The following is a 14,151-nucleotide window of genomic DNA, read 5'->3' on the forward strand; positions in this document are numbered from 1 at the left end:
ACCTTGGCTGGGTCACTTAATATTAGAAATCCTGGCTTACACAGTACCAAGTACTGGCATACACAGGCACTGGCTAGCTGCTATCTCTACTCTCTCTAATGGGAAATGGTGGACCATAAGATACCAAACTGTATCTGCCTCTGTTTCCAACAGAGTCAGGTTCAACTGTCATCTCCTTCCCCCCTCAAAAAAAAAAAAAACTGGGAAAATTTTGTTAATCCTTTTTTTCAAAAAAATTTAATACAAAATTATAGAAAAAAATAAGCCTGAACTTTAGTAACGTAGCTGGAATAATTGGTGGCAGAGGCAGCAATGGGAGAAGAGGTTTAATTTAGCTTATTTTCTGTGGTTGTTGATTGTTTGCTAGTCTCATGGTGATGGAAGTGACCCATGTTTTCTAAGGGACCAAGAAGCTGCTGGAGGTTTGGTTCTCCCAGCAGCAAACAGTTGCAAACCAAGGATCTGGGAACCTCCACACCATCCCAAGATCCCAGTGGGACATACATTTGAAGGATGTTTTGTGTTCAATTATAAGTGTGACAAAAACTGCCAAGCAGCAAGCTGTGGGCTCCGAGTAGCATGTTTATCTCCAAGAGAAGTTTCATTTTGAAGACATGTGGAACCACCTCTGCTGAAAGCACTGGATCCCCTGTTGAAGCTTGCCAGGGATTACAGTGGGTTTGACTCAATTAAAATCTTTTATTTTCCTAAGGATTTCATGAAGGCTTCTCTCCAAGGGTACATACACTGGAATTTTCAGGAATAACTAGCTTCTTAATGCAATTTTCCCGAATGGAGCAACCTATTGTCCGGGATGTATGAATTCCGACTGTTGGTACTTGTACAGTCTGGGTTTCCCAGAGACTCAGGTCATCAATTAGCCAGATCAGACCCTGGAAATACTGATGCATGAGCTTGACCCAGAAGTTATGGACCAATTCTACATGAAAGATGGTGCTACTGCAAAAGATGTTATTTGTGAGAGTGGAATTTGTGACCTGATGCCAGGTTCTGGCCCTGATGTCACACTGTTCAGTGCCTGTGGGTACTCAATGAATGGAAAGTAATCAGAGAGAACTTACTGGACTATTCATATCACTCCAGGAGCAGAATTTTCTTGTGATAGCTTTCAAATAAACTTTAGTCAGGAACTGTTATAATGACCTGATCGGGAAAGTCATGAGAGTCTTTAAGCCAGGAAAATATGTGACCACCATTTGTCTCTCAGAGTTCTAAATATCCCACAGTGCTTTCTTTGCTCCAGAAGATAGAAGGTTTTAAACATCTTGGTTGCCAGAGTCCTACGTTCAGGACTCTGATGATTATGATTTTGTTTTTACCAGTTTTGCTAAGAGGCAGTAACAGTAGCAGAGTCAGTTGAGAAAATGAAGAAAAAATGCCAAAAGGTAACACACATAAAGGAGGCAGTGGCTGCTTTCTAGATATTGATCCTGGGTCCATGCTTTCCATAGCCATCACCTTGTGGTTGCAGAGAGCCCTACATGTGATGATAGTGTGAGCGTGTTGAATTGTATGCGTTATTATATCAAGGAGTTAGATATCTCACATGAGTGTTCTCTCCTGTGTTTAGTATTCTGTGAAACTGAAGTGCATGTAGAAAAAAACTTTTATATGAAACATTATAACACTTGGTGAAAACAATTCAATTTGATTATGCCTGCTGTAATATTTCTCCAGGTATTGTCCAAAATTCCCCACAGACAAAGCTTTCATCCTCATTAGGTGTTGACCTCAGCCTAACCATCTGGGACTGTTCTATTATATTGCTCCCAGAATTTTACATCCAGTTAGTGATACTTTCTAGAACATATTCTCTGCTAACGTTATTGAGACCAATTTCTACTTCATGTGGATTTTGTTTGAAATAGTAATTAAAGTTTTTCTTCCACAAATCATCTTGAGAAAATGATCACAGTTACTCATTTTGTGCATTACTGTTTTCACATTATTGCTCCCTGCATTTGTAGCCCTTTAATTGATTTCTTTCCCTACTAAGGTATAACCCCTCCCCCCTCCAATAAAGCAATAGACCGTTACACTGTGTGTTGGTACTAATCTTACACCCCAGAGAGGGAAGGCAGGGTGAATCTTGGGCTTAATTTTCTTTTGAGGTCAAGGGAATTTGGCCTCCTTTTTATTGGCATGGACTCTTTTGGAAGATAGTGGCAAAATTAAACTTCTCTAGTGGTGATTATCAAGGAAGACCCATAGAGCGTTGTAGATTGAGATTAGGATGTCCTGGCAGAACTGCGTGCAGACCATATGCCATTCTGTGCTCCCTAGCAACTGAGATTAGCTTCCCATGAGTACCGTGCCTCTACCGACTTGTGGAGTAGTAGTAGACAAGGATTTTCATCACCAAGTTTATCAGCAGGGAGATTCAGCATGAAGGTTGTACGGGATTCAGTAATTCAGTCAGCTTGGATCATTCACCTTAACTTTTACATTAGTTGCCATTTCCACTAATTTCGAGTGATAATATCCTGTAAGCTTTGGTGCAAAACTGAATCAACGTCTTTTCCATCTTGTGACTTAAAGTTGGGTGACTTTGTGATGCATGTGTTAAGAGTTCTGACTTTGTTCCTCTCACTGTTGTGTCCCTGTCACCACGCCTCCTGGGATCAAGTGAATGGCCGCTCAGAGTGGGAACTGTCCAGTTTATTCAGATAGAAAAGTGAAGCAGAATGCTATCCATAAAACATAACATGCAAAATTCCAATACAGTCAATGGGAAATGCCTAGAAATATAGGCTTTCGAGAGTTAGCATCTTTCAGCTATATTTGCAGATACTGTGAGATTTAAGCAGCTGAAAGAACAACAAAGTTGACTAAATAGTATTTCTTCTTGTTCTCAAAATATTTCTTTAAGTCTTTCTGGATTGATGCAGTGATGTTTTGTTCCTTCTGTATTTACTTATAAATCCTTTTTCAGTGTTTCTAAACATAAAATCTACTTGTTGAAATCAATGATTGGGACACTACTTTGACTTTTATTTGAAGCACGTTGTTGACTGTAAGTTTCACTGGCGAAGCTTTCAATCAATGTGATCAGTGTGGCTCTTTAATTAGCACAGAACCTAATGGTCAGTGCTCTCAGTAGATTTGATGACATTTGTTGGTTTGAAGTCTAATTTTTTTCCCCTAATAAATTAAAAAATTTTATCTAATGTTGAAAAACTGCACAAAATTGTATGCAACAAAGCCTAGGAAAAAGAGAACTATAGATTGAGTAGTAATCTAAACTCATCCTACTGTGATAGATGAGGGAATGTTTCAGTGCTGTAATTTCTCCTTTATGGTGTTGGACTTAAATCAGTTGAAATGCATTTTGGTGCCACAATTTAAGTACCAATAAAAGTTTGCTCAATTAAAGTCAATATTCAGCAGCCGGTTTTCTCTCCAATGGGAAGACGGGTCCTATCTGTGGGTTGTGCCCAATGTGGGAAGTGCTGGGGTCCTGAACAGCCATTGCTGCTCGTCACTCATGAGCCGTGAACACTTTCCACCCGCTGCTGAGATACTGCTTATTCCATTCAAGGGGAGAAACAGTCTGATGTGAGAGACGCTAGTGATGGCGGAGGACAGGGAAGGGCCTGGCAGAAATCCAGAGGGTGGGTGTGGTCTGCAGAGGCCAGGCCCAGGGGAGTGGGCACTGAAATCCTTGAGACAGGGGATGCACTTCAATGATTTCATATGTTTGTCCCTGTCTGTGAGCAAGGTTCCATGCCGGGCACTGTGAGATGTGCCTGCCTTCTAGGACCCACCCTTCCAGCGGGTCAAATTTGTGTTTGCAACAGAGAAATGTCCCAGGTGACCGTGAATGACATCGGCTGTCATTTATCTTTGGAAAGAGTCTGTCCTGAGGAGGCTTACCTTTCCATTGTGAAAGGAATTAAGAAGCAGAGAGGGACACAGGTGCCACTCCACCCCAAGTGGTCTCCTTGAGCCCCATGGCTGCTGACACCCGGGTGGCAAGAGTGGATTGCCCCAGCAGCTCTCCAAAGGGCAGACAGCAGCACTGACCGGGCTGGCGGGAGTCAGGCCCCGGACCACAGGCCTGCAATGTGCAACACTAAGAGTGGGGTTGGAATCGTGGTCTTTTCTGAGCATCCTCTCTCTAGACTGGAGAAAAATCCTTGTAAAATAGACCAAAGGCCAGATGATCTCAATAATGTCTCTAAAACGATGCGTATTTTTCACACACCTCAGCCTAGCTTCCTTAGCATATTGTATCATGCAAACAGGAAGTTTATTTTATATTTCTTTTTATTTCTAATCTCTAAAAGCACCTAGTATAGCATTCTGCACATTAATTCTGACTAGTGGATTTGTCTTTACCTTATTTTTGGTGAAAATTACTGGCTCATGAGAACATTTGTTTAGGATTTGAAGAAGGCATTAGATCTTTTCTTTTCTATATTATTTGATACATATTTTATGTACCATACGTCAGTGATGAAGCCCAATATAAAGAGCAACAGCCATGAACTGCTACGCAGCTTGAAAAGCTATCTTTGTGTTCTTTCCAGGTCCCAGCCCTTCCTTTCATGAAATCCAGGATTTTGTGTATATTGTACCCATAATCGTATCTCCAAACAACATATTGCTTAGATTCTGCAGATATCGGCTTTGTTTGGGAGTGTGTGGTACAGGGGTTACATAGAATGGCTTTGGAATCAAACTGATCGTGTTGAAATCTCGGATGAACCATTTCTAGCTCTGTGGCCTTGAACACATTACTTACCCTCTCTGGACATCACTTTCTTCAGCTCCAAATGGGAGCAATCCTTCCCACCTCATCTCCCTCCTAAGGTTGCCTGGGGATTAATCGGAATAAGAACTGTTAAGGAACTTGTACATTCCTGGTCCCTGATGGACACTCACGAACGTTACCCCTTCCCCTCCTTCTGCCCCGACATGCCTGGGAACTCCTGTGAAGCACACTCGCCCTTCACCCTTCCCCACTAGCACCTACTCCAAGCAGCCAGGCCTTAAAACAACAGAAAACGAGACACCCGCGGAACGAGCAAGGGCCCCGGACTGTATTTCCAGCCCTTAATCTGTCCACACAGGGAAGACAAATGAACCGGGCAGTGGACAGTGGGTGCCATTGCCAGATCATTAATTAGCAACTTGCTCAGCCTTGGCAGGAAATCGTTCATCATTTTCAGATGAGTAGAGAACTGCAGACCCCTCGAACTGCCCTCCCTCATTCTGCACCAGTGTGGCGAATGCGACCGTCCCCGCCAGAGCTTTCCTTCCCACGGTGCCTTATCAAGATAAGTGACCAGGGCGCTGCTGCCATGTGATCTGCTGAACGGAAGAACCCTGAACTCAGAAGGGCACTGGGGCCAAAGGCTTTTAGGGCTGGAGGGCCAGGCCGGAAACCCAAAAAGATAGAAGGAGACTTCTGGAACAAGATGAGAAGATGAATAAAGTATTTGCTTTGAGAATGGACGTGATGTTCCAGAAAAGTCCACTTTGGCTGACAAAGTAACGCTTTTGGAGTTCACAAAGAACCTCACCAGGGCTCCCACACACGCGCTCAGTGCTCAGGGCTTGTATGACGTTTCACAGCAATCCCGTGAAGTGGGGTTACTGAGATGCTTCACAGAGGAGGGACCAGAGGCCCGGCCATCAATAGTTACCGTCCAAATCGAAATATCTAGTAAGAGGCTGATTTGGAATCCAACCAACATCTGTTTGATTCCAAAGCTCAGGCCAGCTCAATGACACCATCCTGTGTCCCTCGACAGGGTGACAGGTCACCATGAACAAGACGGCCACTGGCCAATAGTGTCCTAACCACTGATTGCCCACTGCCTTGAAACACACACAAGTCCTTTGTGCTGAACAGGTGATGCATCTTTGGCCTTTTGACTGGTCCCTAGTCTTTAGAAGCCCCTTCTCTCTGGTTGTAACAATTTCAGATTGGCTCAAGTTTGTGGACAATGACGCGTTCGTTGTTAGAGTGAGAGGGAAGTCCACGTTTTCCCCTGTGCCACAAAGGCAGAGAGACTGTCTCAACCAATTCATCAGGTCAGGAGCCTTTCAGGAAAAGGACACAGCCGAAAGTTCTCCCGGGAGAGAGCAGGAGGCTTCTCAGGAAGGAACAGGGAGAGGCGTCTACATGGAACCTCCAACCTAACCTGGCGAGTACAGGCCATCAGATGCCAAGAAAATGAGCAGCAAACATTGCTCTGAGCCCTCGAGACTTGGCTGGAAGTAGGGGAGACTCCACGACCTGGGGTGGTCAGGTGGTTGGGTTTCTGTCCTTCCAAGCATGGCCCCTGCAGTCGGTGGCCCCTGCCCGGCTCGGCAGTCGGGGAGCAGCACGGTGATGGAGGCTGCAGTGGGGTTGCTGCCCCGCAGGAGACTGAGGGTTGGAGGCGGCTGTTGCTTTCACTGATCCGTCGTGCGTGAGGGGGCGTGTGAACGATATTAGGAAATGTCTTAAATGGTCTTAAATCTAAAACTAAAATTATTGTCACAAAACCATATGTAGTTCTTAGTCTCTGATAGAATTAAGAACACATTTATTTATACCTGTGGAGAGTAGATATTTAGATTAGGGAAATCGAGGGTAAGCATGAAGCTACAATTTTTTTTCTTGTTTCACTTATACCCCACTTTCTCCATCTCTGCTTTTATTCCTCCCCAAATTATTTAAAAGAAAGTCCAGATTCTATACCAATTCACTAATAAACGTTTAACTGTGTATTCCTAAGAGAAATGGGCTACTTTAAAAAACATAACCATTTACCATTATCACCACAGCAATGTGAAAAATAATTCCTTAATGTCATCTAAATATCCAGTCAGTGCTTAAATTTCCCTGATTCTTTTCATAGTTTAAAAAAAAGGAAATGAAACACTGTGCACTGTATCTCAACCAAAAGTTCCTCCTCCTTCCTTTATCCCTTTGTTATTTATTTGTTGAAGAGACAGTCATTTGTCCTGTAGAATTTTCCACATTCTGGATTTGCTGACTCTGTGATGCTGTTTCTCTATCTTGTTTTGTGTGAGTTGATAATAGATCTAGAGTCTTGATCAGATTTGGATTTTTTGCAGAATGATGTCCCAGCTGGTCCTGTGTCTTTCCCATAACCGTCCACCAGGAGCACTGGAAGGCCGCCACCTTTCCTTTTGGGATGTGAAGATTCATCCGTGGCTCAGGTAATGTCAGCCTGATCCATCCAGTAAGAAATGTCTCATCAACCTTCTACCCAATGGATTTGGCAGCTGTTGATGATCATTGCCAGGTTCATTATCTTATTAGGTCTGCAAAATGGCGATCCTCTAGCACAGTAATTCCTTCTGCATTTATTAGCTGGAATTATTTCATAAGTAAGAACTTTCAACCATCAATTGGTTGGTATCCCCAAAAGGTAGTTTGTACAGGAAAGTCCAGATAAATGCTTGATACTTCCATTTATTTACCAGTTTTCAGAATAATGGTTTGGTCTTCCAGCAATCTGCAATGTGACCAATGCTGGATTTTTGCTGTCACTATGGACTCAGGAATTTTAACTTCCTTGATATAGTTCAACACTTTGCAAACATTATTCTTTTTGATGTTTAAATTGTCCCATCTTTGGCCAAAAAGAATTATTTCATTTGGTCACTGTGCCCTTTTGACTTTTCTTTGGTTGTCTCGGTTAGCGTTTTTGTTTTCTTGTACGATAAAATAGTCTAGAATCATCTCATATATTTTCTGCTGAGACCTGGAGACTAAAGTCTGCATGCTAAGGGTGATTACTACTTGGTTTTCATTGCTTCTAGGTATTTTCAGTTAAAATACATATTTCCACAGAGCTGGGAAGTACATATTTATTTTTATTTGAAAAAGAAAAATACCTTATGAGTTCATACTTGTATTTCTAAATCAAATGTAAGATTATAGGAATTTTATTTAACTTGTTTGATTTTATGTGAATTTTCTTTACTGTTACACCAAAAGTTCTTGATTCCCAATAATGCTGTGAGGTGTGTGTGCAGTTTTTTTTTATTGAGTTATTGATAGGTTACAATCTTGTGAAATTTCAATTGTACATTAATGTTTGTCAGTCATGTTGTAGGTGCACCACTTCACCCTTTGTGCCCACCCCCCACCCCACCTTTCCCCTGGTATCCACTAAACTGTTCTTAGTCCATAATTTTAAATTCCTCATATGAGTGGAGTCATACACAGATTATCTTTCTCTTGCTGGCTTATTTCACTTAACATAATTCTCTCAAGGTCCATCCATGTTATTGCAAATGGAATGATTTTGTTCTGTTTTGCAGCTGAGTAGTATTCCATTGTATATATGTACCACATCTTCTTTATCCATTCTTCTGTTGCTGGACACTTAGGTTGCTTCCACGTCTTGGCTATTGTAAACAGTGCTGCAATAAACATTGGGGTGCATAGGACTTTTGGGATTGCTGACTTCAAGCTCTTTGGATAAATACCCAGTAGTGGGATGGCTGGATCGTATGGTAGTTCTATTTTTAATTTTTTGAGGAATCTCCATACTGTTTTCCATAGTGGCTGCACCAGTTTGCATTCCCACCAGCAGTGCATGAGGGTTCCTTTTTCTCCTCAACCTCTCCAACATTTGTTGCTATTAGTTTTAGATATTTTTGTCATTCTAATGGGTGTAAGGTGATATCTTAGTGTAGTTTTGATTTGCATTTCCCTGATGATCAGCGATGATGAGCATGTTTTCATGTGCCTATTGGCCATCAGTATATCTTCTTTGGAGAAATGTCTGTTCATGTCTCCAGCCCATTTTTTGATTGGGTTGTTTGATGTTTTGTTTTTGAGTTGCGAGAGTTCTTTATATATTATGGATATTAAGCCTTTGTCAGATATATGACTTGCCAATATTTTTTCCCAGTTAGTGGGTTGTTTTTTTGTTTCAATCCTGTTTTCATTTGCCTTGAAGAAGCTCTTTAATCTGATGAAGTCCCATTTGTTTATTCTTTCTATTGTTTCCCTTCTCTGAGAAGGCATGGTGTCCGAAAAGATCCTTTTAATACTGATGTCAAAGAGTGTACTGCCTACGTTTTCTTCCAGAAGCCTTATGGTTTCAGGTCTCACCTTTAGGTCTTTAATCCATTTTGAGTTTATTTTGGTGAATGGTGAAAAAGAATGGTCAATTTTCATTCTTTTACATGTGGCTTTCCAGTTTTCCCAGCACCATTTGTTGAAAAGACTTTCTTTTCTCCATTGTATGCCCTCAGCTCCTTTGTCAAAGATAAGCTGTCCATAGATGTGTGGTTTTATTTCTGGGCTTTCAATTTTGTTCCATTGATCTGTGCACCTGTTTTTGTACCAGTACCATGCTGTTTTGATTACTGTAGCTTTGTAGTATGTTTTGAAGTCAGGGATTGTGATGCCTCCCGTTTTGTTCTTTTTTCTCAGGATTGCTTTAGCAATTCGGGGTCTTTTGTTGCCCCATATGAATTTTAGGATTCTTTGTTCTAATTCTGTAAAGAATGTCATTGGGATTCTGATTGGGATGGCGTTGAATCTGTAGATTGCTTTAGGTAGAACGGACATTTTAACTATGTTTATTCTTCCAATCCATGTACATGGAATGTCTTTCCATCTCCTTATGTCGTCATCCAGTTCTCTCAGAAAGGCCTTGTAATTTTCATTATATAGGTCCTTCACTTCCTTAGTTAAATTTACCCCAAGGTATTTTATTCTTTTTGTTGGGCTTGTGAATGGTATTGTATTCTTGAGTTCTTTTTCTGTTGGTTCATTACTGGAGTATAGAAATGCTACTGATTTATGCAAATTTATTTTATACCCTGCAACTTTGCTGTAGTTGTTGATTACTTCTAACAGTTTTCCAATGGATTCTTTGGGGTTTTCTATATATAAGATCATGTCGTCTGCAAACAGCGAGAGTTTCACTTCTTCCCTCCCTATTTGGATTCCTTTTATTCCTTTTTCTTGCCTGATTGCTCTGGCCAGGACCTCCAGTACTATGTTAAATAAGAGTGGTGATAGAGGGCATCCTTGTCTTCTTCCTGTTTTCAGGGGGATGGGGTTCAGTTTTTGCCCATTGAGTATGATGTTGGCTATAGGTTTGTCGTATATGGCCTTTATTATGTTGAGGTAGTTTCCTTCTACGCCCATTTTGTTCAGAGTTTTTATCATAAATGGCTGTTGGTTCTTGTCAAATGCCTTCTCTGCAACTATTGAGATGATCATGTGGTTTTTATTCCTCAGTTTGTTGATGTGGTGTATCACGTTGATTGATTTGCAGATGTTGAACCATCCCTGTGTCCCCGGTATGAATCCCACCTGATCCTGATGTATGATTCTTTTGATGAATTGCTGAATTCTGGTTGCCAAAATTTTGTTTAGAATTTTTGCATCTATGTTCATCAGTGATATTGGCCTGTAGTTCTCTTTTTTCGTGGTGTCCTTGTCAGGTTTTGGTATCAGCGTGATGTTGGCCTCATAGAATGTGTTAGGAAGTGTTCCATCTTCCCTAATTTTTTGGAATAGCTTGAAAAGGACAGGTATTAAATCCTCTCTGAAAGTTTGGTAGAATTCCCCAGGAAAGCCATCTGGTCCTGGGGTTTTATTCTTTGGGATGTTTTTGATTGCTGTTTCAATCTCTTTCCTTGTGATTGGTCTGTTCAAATTGTCTGCCTCTTCTTGAGTGAGCTTTGGGAGATTGTAGGAGTCCAAGAATTTATCCATTTCCTCTAGGTTATCCATTCTGTTGGCATATAGTTTTTTGTAGTATTCTCTTATAATCTGTTGTATTTCTGCAGAGTCTGTTATTTCTCCTCGCTCATTTCTGATTTTGTTTATTTGAGCTTTCTCCCTTTTTTCTTTGTAAGTCTGGCTAGTGGTTTGTCAATTTTATTTATCTTCTCAAAAAACCAGCTGTCTCATTGATCCTTTCTGCTGCCTTTTTTGTTTCAATAGTATTTATTTCTGCTCTGATTTTTATTATTTCTCTCCTTCTGCTGACTTTGGGCTTCATTTGTTCTTTTTTCTCTAGTTCAGTTAGGTGTGCTTTAAGGTTGCTTATTTGGGATTTTTCTTGTTTGTTAAGATGTGCCTGTATTGCAATGAATTTCCTCTTAATACAGCTTTTGCTGTATCCCATATGAGTTGGTATGGCATGCTATCATTTTCATTTGTTTCCAGGTATTTTTTTATTTCTTCTTTAATTTCTTCAATGATCCATTGCTTGTTCAATAGTGTGTTGTTTAGTCTCCACATCTTTGTGCCTTTCTCAGCTTTTTTCTTGTAATTAATTTCTAGCCTTATAGCACTATGATCTGAGAAGATGCTTGTTATTATTTCAATTTTTTTTAAATTTGTAGAGGCTTGCCTTGTTTCCCAACATATGGTCTATCCTAGAGAATGTTCCATGTGCACTTGAGAAGAATGTGTATTCAGCTCTTTCAGGGTGGAGTGATCTATATATGTCTATTAAGTCCAATTGTTTTAGTTTTTCATTCAGCTCCACTATTTCCTTGTTGATTTTCTGTCTGGATGATCTGTCCATTGATGTGAGCGGGGTGTTGAGGTCCCCTACTATTATTGTGTTGTTTTTAACATCTTCCTTTAGGTCTTTTAATAGTTGCTTTATGAATCTTGGTGCTCCCGTGTTGGGTGCATAGATATTTATAAGCGTTATTTCTTCTTGATGAAGTGTCCCTTTGATCATTATATATTGTCCCTCTGTGTCTCTCTTTACCTGTCTTATTTTGAAATCCACTTGGTCTGATATGAGAATTGCAACACCTGCCTTTTTTTCCTTGCTATTTGCTTGAAGTATTGTCCTCCACCCCTTCACCCTGTCTGTGTTTGTCCTTGGGGCTGAGGTGTGTTTCCTGGAGGCAACAAATTGTTGGATCGTGTTCTTTAATCCATTTTGCCACTCTATGTCTTTTTATTGGAGAGTTCAATCCGTTCACATTGAGAGTGATTATTGATGCATGTGGACTTAATGCTGTCAATCTGTCACTCATTATCTTGTTTTCCTATGTTTCTTTTCCTGTTTGCTTTAGACTACCCATTTAATACTGCAATTTCTTATGCTGGGTTTCTTAGATTTTTCCTTATTTATGATTTTTGACTCTGTTCTGTACTTTATTTTAGTGTCTACCTTGAAGTTTGTATTTAGAATCTCGTGTATAATATAGTCTATTCTCTGGTGGTCTCTTACCTACTTGACCAATACTGATTTAGACCCTTTGCTCTTCCCCTCCTAAATAATTATTTTCATTTTTTGTTCCAACTTGTCTTATTAATTTGTAGTTAGAGTGCTAAGATCGTCCTTGTTTTGGTAGTTTCCTTACCTTTACCCTAATGCTATAATTGAATATTTGCTATTCTGTTCTGGTTCTATCCATTGGTCTCCCTAGTCTGTGGATTGTGTCCCCTTTCTCCCTTTTTTCTTTTTTCAAGTATGAGAGCCTTCTTGAGGATTTCTTGTAATGGAGGGCTTTTAGTTACAAATTCCCTTAACTTTTGTTTGTCTGGAAAAGATTTAATTTCTCCCTCATATCTGAAGGAAATTCTTGCTGGATAGAGTATTCTTGGCTGAAGGTTTTTATCCTTTAAAGCTTTGAATATATCACTCCATTCTCTCCTAGCTTGTAGCGTTTCTGTAGAGAAACCCGCTGACAGTCTGATAGGGGCTCCTTTATAGGTTATTCTCTTTTTTTTCCTTACTTCCCTGAGTATTCTCTCCTTATCATTCCTATTTGCCAACTTTACTACTATGTGCCTTGCAGTAGGTCTTTTTACATTGACAAATCTAGGAGATCAAAAACCCTCCTCTACACACATTTCTCCATTGATCCCTAGATTTGGGAAGTTCTCTTCAATAATTTCGTTAAGCATACTTTCTGCTCCATTTTCGTTTTCCATATTCTCAGGAATTCCTATGATCCTTATGTTCTTACTCCTCATCGAATCCATTATCTCTCGGAGATTTTCCTCACTTTTTTAAATTTTTAGTTCTCTTTCTTCCTCTGTCTGGCGCCATTCAGCCTGTCTGTCCTCGATTATGCTAATTTGCTCGTCTATGTTGTCTACATGGGCATTCAGGGAATCTGTATTCTGTTTTATCTGGTCCATTGTATTTTTCATCTCAAGTAATTCTGTTTGATTCTTCTTTATGATTTCAATCTCTTTTGTGAAGTAACTCCAGAACTCAGCTTGTTTCTTTATCTTTCTCTCTACCTCATTGAGTTTTTTGATTATAGCTGCTCTGAATTCATTATCACTTAGTTTACCTAATTCCAAGTCCTCAGGACTTAATTCTGTGTTTTTATTGTTTTCCTTCTGGTCTGGGGCTTTTATAAATTGCTGGATGGTAGAGGAGCGGTTTTTCTCATGGTGGTAGAATTCAGTTGCAGTTACAGCCTGTCGCCACTAGATGGGGGTCGAGAGTGGCATGTTAGCTCTCCGCCTTGGGGCAAGATGGCTGCGCCCACTGGCTTTGCTGGGGGGGAGGGGCTGTTACTCACGCACGCTGGTCTGGGTTCAGATCAGTTCTGTTCTCTGGTCTCCCAAGGCCCTTGATTTATAGGGTCCCCGTGGATGGAAGCTTTGCCCCCATCAGCGGGTCTCCACTGAATCAGCGGCAGGAGTCCTGGATGATCCCCCAGTCGCGAGGCCCCTCCCCCGCTCCTTCCCCACCGGCGCGGCAGCAATCGCAGACTCTAGGGGAGGGAGCGATGTTCTCTCCTACCGTTCCAGCGCCTCTGAAGGTGTAAAGCAAGGTTTATGATCTCCACCTTTTGGTATTGTAGGTCTCTAACGAGCTGGCATTATGCTTATTTTCTGAAATTCAGTTCTTCCAATCTTCTGTTGTATTTTGGAGGGGAGAGAATCCCATGTCAGCTCACCCTGCCATTTTGCTCCGACCCCCATTCCCTGTGTGTGCAGTTTTGGAATAACAATATCAACAGCACGACTTAGCACTAACAAAAATAAGACTGCTGAATCCTTTAAAAATTTCTTTGCATTCTATTTGTCTTTTTTTTTTTGATGGCTCTCTAATCCATGCACCCCTCTCTATACATCTTTCCCCAATCTTCCCCATTTTCTTCTGGACTACAGGCTGGCAAACTCCTCTATTTCTTTTGTTTTTTGAGGAA

At 40.8% G+C, this 14,151-nt stretch overlaps 1 pseudogene; it reads left to right on the forward strand.

Annotated features, from left to right (window-relative positions):
• Nucleotides 1-377: 377 nt before the first annotated feature.
• On the forward strand, nt 378-1,389 carry LOC124235208 (S-adenosylmethionine decarboxylase proenzyme-like; annotated as a pseudogene).
• Nucleotides 1,390-14,151: the final 12,762 nt, after the last annotated feature.

The sequence above is a fragment of the Equus quagga genome, chromosome 2, assembly GCF_021613505.1.
Source record: "Equus quagga isolate Etosha38 chromosome 2, UCLA_HA_Equagga_1.0, whole genome shotgun sequence".
Lineage (NCBI taxonomy): Eukaryota > Metazoa > Chordata > Mammalia > Perissodactyla > Equidae > Equus > Equus quagga.